This window comes from Corvus brachyrhynchos, unplaced genomic scaffold (assembly GCF_000691975.1).
Source record: "Corvus brachyrhynchos isolate BGI_N302 unplaced genomic scaffold, ASM69197v1 scaffold202, whole genome shotgun sequence".
Classification (NCBI taxonomy): Eukaryota; Metazoa; Chordata; class Aves; order Passeriformes; family Corvidae; genus Corvus; species Corvus brachyrhynchos.
In genome coordinates this window covers 3045013-3052296 of record NW_008238132.1, presented here as the reverse complement: position 1 = coordinate 3052296, position 7284 = coordinate 3045013, and positions in this window count along the sequence as shown.

The following is a 7284-nucleotide window of genomic DNA, read 5'->3' as shown; positions in this document are numbered from 1 at the left end:
AATAATTCACAGGTTAGTAATATGCTGGCATTGCATACAGACATGATTACCTTTGATGGCTTTTATCCTTGCAAAGATAAACATGACAGAGCAGTTAATGTAATTACACTATGGTTAAGCACACTTATGATAAGAAAAAAGAATAAAAAATTCTGCTTAAGTCTGATTGCATTGGAAAGATTTGTCATTTCAAAGTAAAAATTGCAACAGAAAGCGGTATGTAAATAAAAAGTCTTAAAATGAAAATTAAAAAAAATTACTTAAAACCACTTACTAAAACTAATAAAATTGAAAAACTGTGATTTAATAAACACATATTTTTCTCAAGCACTTTTTCGGTGCCAGAAAAAACAGTGAAGGCTTCCTACTGAATATAATTTGAATCCTAGAATTCCAGCTGAGGAGAAAAACTGACACACAGACCATATAATTACAGAGATATTTTTCTTCAAACTTTTTTTCTCTTTGATCTCTTCCCTAAATAATGACGAAACACATAAAAGCTGAGATGAGTGTATCCATATACTCTACTCTTGAGCACTTTTTTCTTCACTCATGTATGAGAACTATTCACAAAATATTTGTTCAAATGGGTACTACCAAAACCTGTTGGTTTGGAAGATGCTGCAGGTATTTCTTGTATCAGTACGGAAGAGAATAGGTCTGTACATCATCTGGTCCAACACGCCTGCTCAAGCAGGACCACCTAAAGGCAGTTGCCTAGGTCAACTTTTGAGTATCTCCAAGTATGGAGACTCCATAATCTTCCTGGGCAATCTCTGCCAGTGCTCAGTCACCTTCACAGGAAAAAGTACTTCCTGATCTTCAGGAGGAACCTTCTGTACTTCACTTTCTGCCCTTTGCCTCTGGTCCTGTTACAGGGCATCACTGAGAAAAGTCTGATGCAGTCTTCCTCATTTCCCCTCTCAAGTGGTGTGTGCTTGCTTTTTACTCTCCTCTCTGCCCTGAACTCCACCACCATCTCATGGTTGCTGTAGCCATGGCTGCCTTTGACCTTCAGATTCTCAACCAGCTGCTCATTGTGATCACGAAGTCCAGCACACCACCTCTTCTCATTGACTCTTCTATCTCTTAGAAGAGGAAGTTACCATCAGTGCACTACAGGAACTTTCTCAATTGCTTAAATTCCTCTGTGCTGTCCCTCCAGAAGATATCAGGGTGTCTAAGGCCATGAAAACCAGGGCTTGTAAATGTGAGGCAGTTTCTATCTGCTTGTAGAGGATCTGATAAATGAGAACTGACTGAGACTTTTGAGTAGGCAACAGACCAGTTCAGTGCTCCCCATTAAGGACATATATGAGTTTGAAGAAAGGGAGCAGTGACAGAAAGTTGCTGACTAGACTTGAGAGACAAAATGTTCTGTGAAAAACACCATTCTCTTATAGGGCACTTCAGTAATTTCATTTTGTAAGTTCCAAAGGCAGGAAGACACATGCTCTACTCATACTACAAATAGGTTTCACACTTTGATGAAGAAAACATTACTTTTGTGATTTAACCCCTCTACCCCATATCGTACATGCAATTTATTCATTCTAGCAAGGAGAATAAGAAATCAGTCTTTAAACTTCAGTGTAATAAGAGTGGAATCCAGTGTAAAAATGAATTAGAGACAGAATTTAATTATTGCTTTTCTCTGCATGATTTGCTCCTCAGCCCCTTTGCAAACTTTCTAACACTTATTTAAAATTCCTCTCTTATCCCACATCTGTTGACATTATTTACATACAGAACTCTGATGCGTTTACCATACAATTAGAATAGATCTTCATTTTAATTAAATATCAATTCACGATCACAGCTTCAAGCTATTTGTCAGCACTGATAGTGATCAATAGAAGGCGATGCTGAACAAAGAAGACAAATAGATTTTCTGAGTAGTCAAATATTTTTCATTTCTTCACATACCCCATTTTTTAATAGAGGATGAAGAGATTAAATTTCTTGCATCCTTTTAGTTATTCCATGGCACATATTTAGAAAGTTGAAATGAAAAGCTAATTGCCACATCATTATGCTTAATTGACATGCTACCTTTTTCTCTGTAACTCACCATGACAGCTTCGTTTAACTGAGATGTGATGACTGCCTGTCCCAGGAGTAACACTTTCAGTAGCTGTGGGCAAATTCCTAAAAGTAAAATTTGGTTAGGAATGTGGAATTCACACCAGGCCCCTTGGGGCCATGAATCCATTATCTTGCTAATGCAAAATACACATAACACAGCCTTGTAACTTAGCGCTTAAGTATGTATCATACTCAGTTTACACTTTTTAATTTTTGTGCTGACATAATTTTTGAGCCTTTTCAGGTCTTTCATCCACTGACTGGTCTTTCACACACTGACACTTTTCAGGTGCCTTCACCCACTGACATCTGTCCCTTCACCCACTGACATCTGTCCCTTCATGATATGTTTATGGTCATATCCCTTCTCAGTCTTGTTTTACTCTACCGAACAAGCAAAGCTCTTTTATTCTTCCCTCTTGAGATAGTGCCCAGTTTCTGGTCAGCATTCTAGTAGTTCTCTGTGCCTCTTAAATTTACTTGCTTTGAAAAAGTGTCAGCAAGGTTCAATGGGGGTGAGCTCATTTAAACACAGAGCTACATCCTCATCAACAGTGAACCTGTTTTAGCCAATATGTGTTTGCATCGGTTGCCTTTACACATTTGCATTGAATTGGAGACATGCTGGACATTGTGTGATTGACTATTTTGCACCCTCTACCTACTTTTAGGTCATTTGCAAGCATTTGGTTTCATCGTTCTGTGGAAATACTAATTGTTGATTCCAGTATATATAATCTTTCTTTTAGATTTTTTTTTTAGATTGTTAGATTTTTGTAATAGATTTTCTCTCCCTTCCTCTCTGCCTCCCATCTTCCCCAGTTCTCTCTTCCTTCCCTCCTTCCTGCTATTGCTCCCTTCCTTGTATCCCTTTGTTATCCATTCCTTTGCCTGTCCATATCCATACAAAAAAATGGCAGTACGGAACTTACCTTGCAATGAAAATTTAGTTCAAAGGGAATACAAGTAAGGAGAATCTTAGTGCTAAAAAACTTCTTCATGGCTTTTTGCATTTGATTACTGTAAATACAGACTGGAGAAGATACAGCTCCAGAGACACCTTATAGCAGCCTTCCAGTTCCTAAAGAGAGCTACAAGACAGCTGGAGAGGGACTTTTGACAAGGGCATGTATGATGGGTCAAGGGAGAATGGCCTTAAACTGAAAGAGGGTATATTTAGATTGGATATTAGGAAGAAATTCTCCACTGTGAGGATGTTGATGCACTGGATCAGGTTGCTCAGAGAAATTGTGATTCCCCCATCCCTGGAAGTGCTCGAGGCCAGGTTGGAGGGGGCTTTGAGAAAGGTGGTATAGTGGAAGGTTTCCCTGCCATGGCAAGGCGTGTGGAACTAGGTGGTCTTTAGGTTCCTCCCAACCCAAGTCTTTCTATGGTTCACTGAAATACTGATTACAGGCATTTGTATGCTTGAAAGATAATTCTTTCACATTTTGTGGGGCATTTTTCCTTGGCAATTAAATTACATACATTTTGAGTACTACATTTTAACACTGTGCATTGCTTCAGTTTGAAATCTTAAATTTCAAGACACGAAATTTAAATAATGAATTTCATTTTTAAAATACTTTTATTTTTCAAGAGAAATGGGCTGAGAAACAGAAGAAAGGGAATTTTTTAGGTATTTTGATAGTAACCTATTGGCCTGTCACACTGGGGTAACAGATGAAAGGAGACTATAGCTCTGTGGAGAGGTTGGGAGGTCAAACAAAAATGAACCTCACTAATGGAAAGGTCTGTTTTTCAAGTAGTAAATTCAAATCTGTATTAAATTTCTAGGCTGAAACATTTTAATACTGTTCTTGCCTCCAACAAATTTTAACATCACATTTCTAATAATTTGCTTGTGTTTTACTTCTATGTCTACTGAATATCAATTTCTGTTTCATATATGCTGTTCCAGTAGTGGTACCTATTTACAGGCACTGTGAACCTGTGTGCAAATGAAATGTGTGTACAATGTGTGTGTGTGTATAAGTGCATGCATTTACTTGGATGTTTTAAGTGATGGCTATTTAGAAAGTTCGAGAAAGGCTTCATGCAATGAAAAGTGAAATGGATGTGAAAGAGGGACTGAAAAGATAAGTGAATGAAGGGGCATAAATGGAGTGTTAGTTGGTAAATATCTAGCCAAATTTTCATTTAGCAGAGCTCTGGCTGAGTGACTCAGTATCTAATCCTGCTATACCAAAGAGCATTTATTTCTTAAAAAGGTATATTTGATGTAGCATATACAGTGATGCTGTGATTGTAACTCAGTAATATGTGTAGGGTTTACTCTAGCTGCAAATAATATGATTGAAATTTTTTTTTATGGCTCATTAAATAGCTCTTTTATCTGTGTCAAATGGTATTCCCCTTCACATATAAATGCCGTATTCTTATGTGAATATTTGCATGTCCATGTTTATCATTCACATTTTCATGACTATCCGAGCATGTGAACTAATAATTTTCCAGTAAAGTTTCTTACAGAAAGCAGATGTCAGAAGTCTGAAAGAATCCAGATAAGTAAGACCATGAGAAGTTAATTTTTAGTTTTGCAATATTTGTCCAACTTCAGAAACAGTAACAATTAATCACACACCCTTTGATTCCTACACAGTAATTACGTCAAAATCCATTTCTACATATAAAAAATTACTACAAAGTCACACTTCATTATAAGACTGTAAAGACCAAAGATGTAGTATTACTGGGTACTGCTAAATGTATTTTTACATGACATCGTAGGACATGAGTGATGGGAATGCTCAGTGTTTAAAAGTTGCGAATAGAAATCCAAATGATAATCAACTTGTCTTTATAGAGTCACATGAATTAATTAAATGAGAATTGTATCTAGTCAGAAATTCTCTGGAGATTTAATTATTAATTAAATGTTCACAATAGAATTTTTATTTATGTTAACTTTGCAATTTTGAAATGTGCTGAAACAATAAAGATATCCACATAGATTTAAAAATAGATAAACTTATTTAAATAAATTGAATCGTATTCCCATTGCTAGCCAACGACAAATACCATCAGGTAAACACAAAGTGGGACTTAAACACCATAGCAGTTCTTCAATAAAGGCATTTAATCTGTATTTTTAGATAGTGCAGTTTTGAAAACCCTCTGCCTTCTATCTTTGCAAGCCTTTTGTTTGGTTTTGTTTGGTTTTGTTGTTGTTTTTGTTGGTTGGTTGGTTGTTTTTTCCCCTCCTTTTATTCCCTTTAATATGTTTTGGCAATTTCAAACCTGTTTTGAGAAGGATTTTCATGCCTTCCAAATCTGAGACTCATCAATATCTCTTTCTTTTCCCCCCATGTGCCTCAGCTTTTCTACCTTTTTCTCTTTGCCTGTGGTTCAAGTAAAATATTACAAATAATATTATAAACATGAATTGAAAACTCAGTTGCTGATCTATCCAATATCATATGAGAACATGGGCACCAGTCCAAAGTATTTAGACTCCTTACTGTCATATAGGCTTTGAATGTTCTAAAATCCTTTTCACTGACGTTTATTACCTCACAATTGGGGTGGACTAAAAGCATGCCCACAGGCAATTAAGGAAATTCAGCTAATGGCTGATAATTTATTAGGCCACTGTAATTCAATTCCACTATTATGTGCCTTAGCTCTTAGCAAGCTCTTTCAAATGAAGTTAATACAAAGGCTTTACTTAGTAGGTTTATGGTGGCATAGACAGGCCTTATCAAATTTCTCAAGGATATGTTATTGTATCATTTTTTTAAACAAAATTACAACCTTCCTGTCTATTTATGTAGACCAGAAGTATTACCTAAAGCTATTTTAAAAAATAAATTAAAAAAATCGGAGTTTCTCTATTATAAGGGTATATATGTTATATATAGGGAGGATGACATTTAAAATGCAGTCTTCTCCATGCTCACTGATCCTAGGCATGATAACTAAGCAGTCCAATGTTTCTTGTGTGCCACTGGGTCAGCTGGCAGATACCAGTTAGCAGGTAATGAAGTACTTTGGGTCCAGCCTGGTAAGCGCTTGCTCCCATGAGTCACCCATATGTGTGCAACTCTTCCCATGACTGCTGAAATTTGCTGCACGCAAAAATCCTACAGATTTGTCCTTACCAGTTTTTGTGTTGGGTAACAACTGAAGTCGAAAACCTGTCTCCATGTGGATTGCTCTTGAATAAGATGAACTTGATGGAACATTCAAAATGCGGGATTCAGTGAGGAAAAGGATCTCTCTGTAGGTGAGTGTGACTCCAGTCCTAAATTACCCACAGTGAAACAGACTGGCAGTGTCATTAACAGAAAAGCAGGTGTAATGTTACAATTAAAATACTTCACTTCCCAGTTCTACCTACCATCCCTCTGTGAGAAGCCCACCACCTCACAGCTCCCAGTAGGGCTGATGATTACATAATTATAAAAAAAAATGCAGTCAGGAAACAAGAAACTGAGTTTCTATCAGACATATTTCTCAGAAAAGGCAGGAAAAGATTAAGGCAGGGAAGCACCCTAGGTAGTTGCTGTAACTGTAGTACTTCCCAGAGTCATCCAAAGGATGGGACACTGCTGTGCCCAGAGATGTTGGGCAGGTGGTGGATAAGACTGAATTTTTCTTTTCAGAGTAAAGAAAACCCAAAAATGTCTGCTAGCACTCACAGTTGTAAGCAGTTTCAAAGTACAGGGAAAATCAATAGTAAGGCAAGAAAAAGCACACGTACATATCAGAAATAAACTAGCACAGAAATTTTCTGCAGTTTAGCCTCCCTGCTTACTTGTGTGAAAAGATATTTTGCTACAAAGATTGTTTCCTTCTTTCTGTGAAAGTCAGGAAATGCAACCTGTTTCATGAAAAAATCACCCACCCTGTACTGAGCTCTGAGTATGCTGCATACACTTTCCTCATAGGGAATAATGACATTAAATAATCATGGAGTGAGGAATGATCTATGAGTGAAGAGGGCTATCTGTGTACCTGTGACAGATCGTATTTCAGCAATTGTAAACCAGACCAAACACATCTCATTAAAAGACATGCTAGCTGAGAACACTATAGCTGTATGGAGACTGTATTGAAAGCTCTAACTCCAAGGTTTATGGAGCTGTGCTTCAGAGCTGAATTTTTTTGTGCTGTACTGTCAAATGTCTACTAGTGTATGAGAGAAACAAAAATTTAAATGGACAAAAAAAAAAG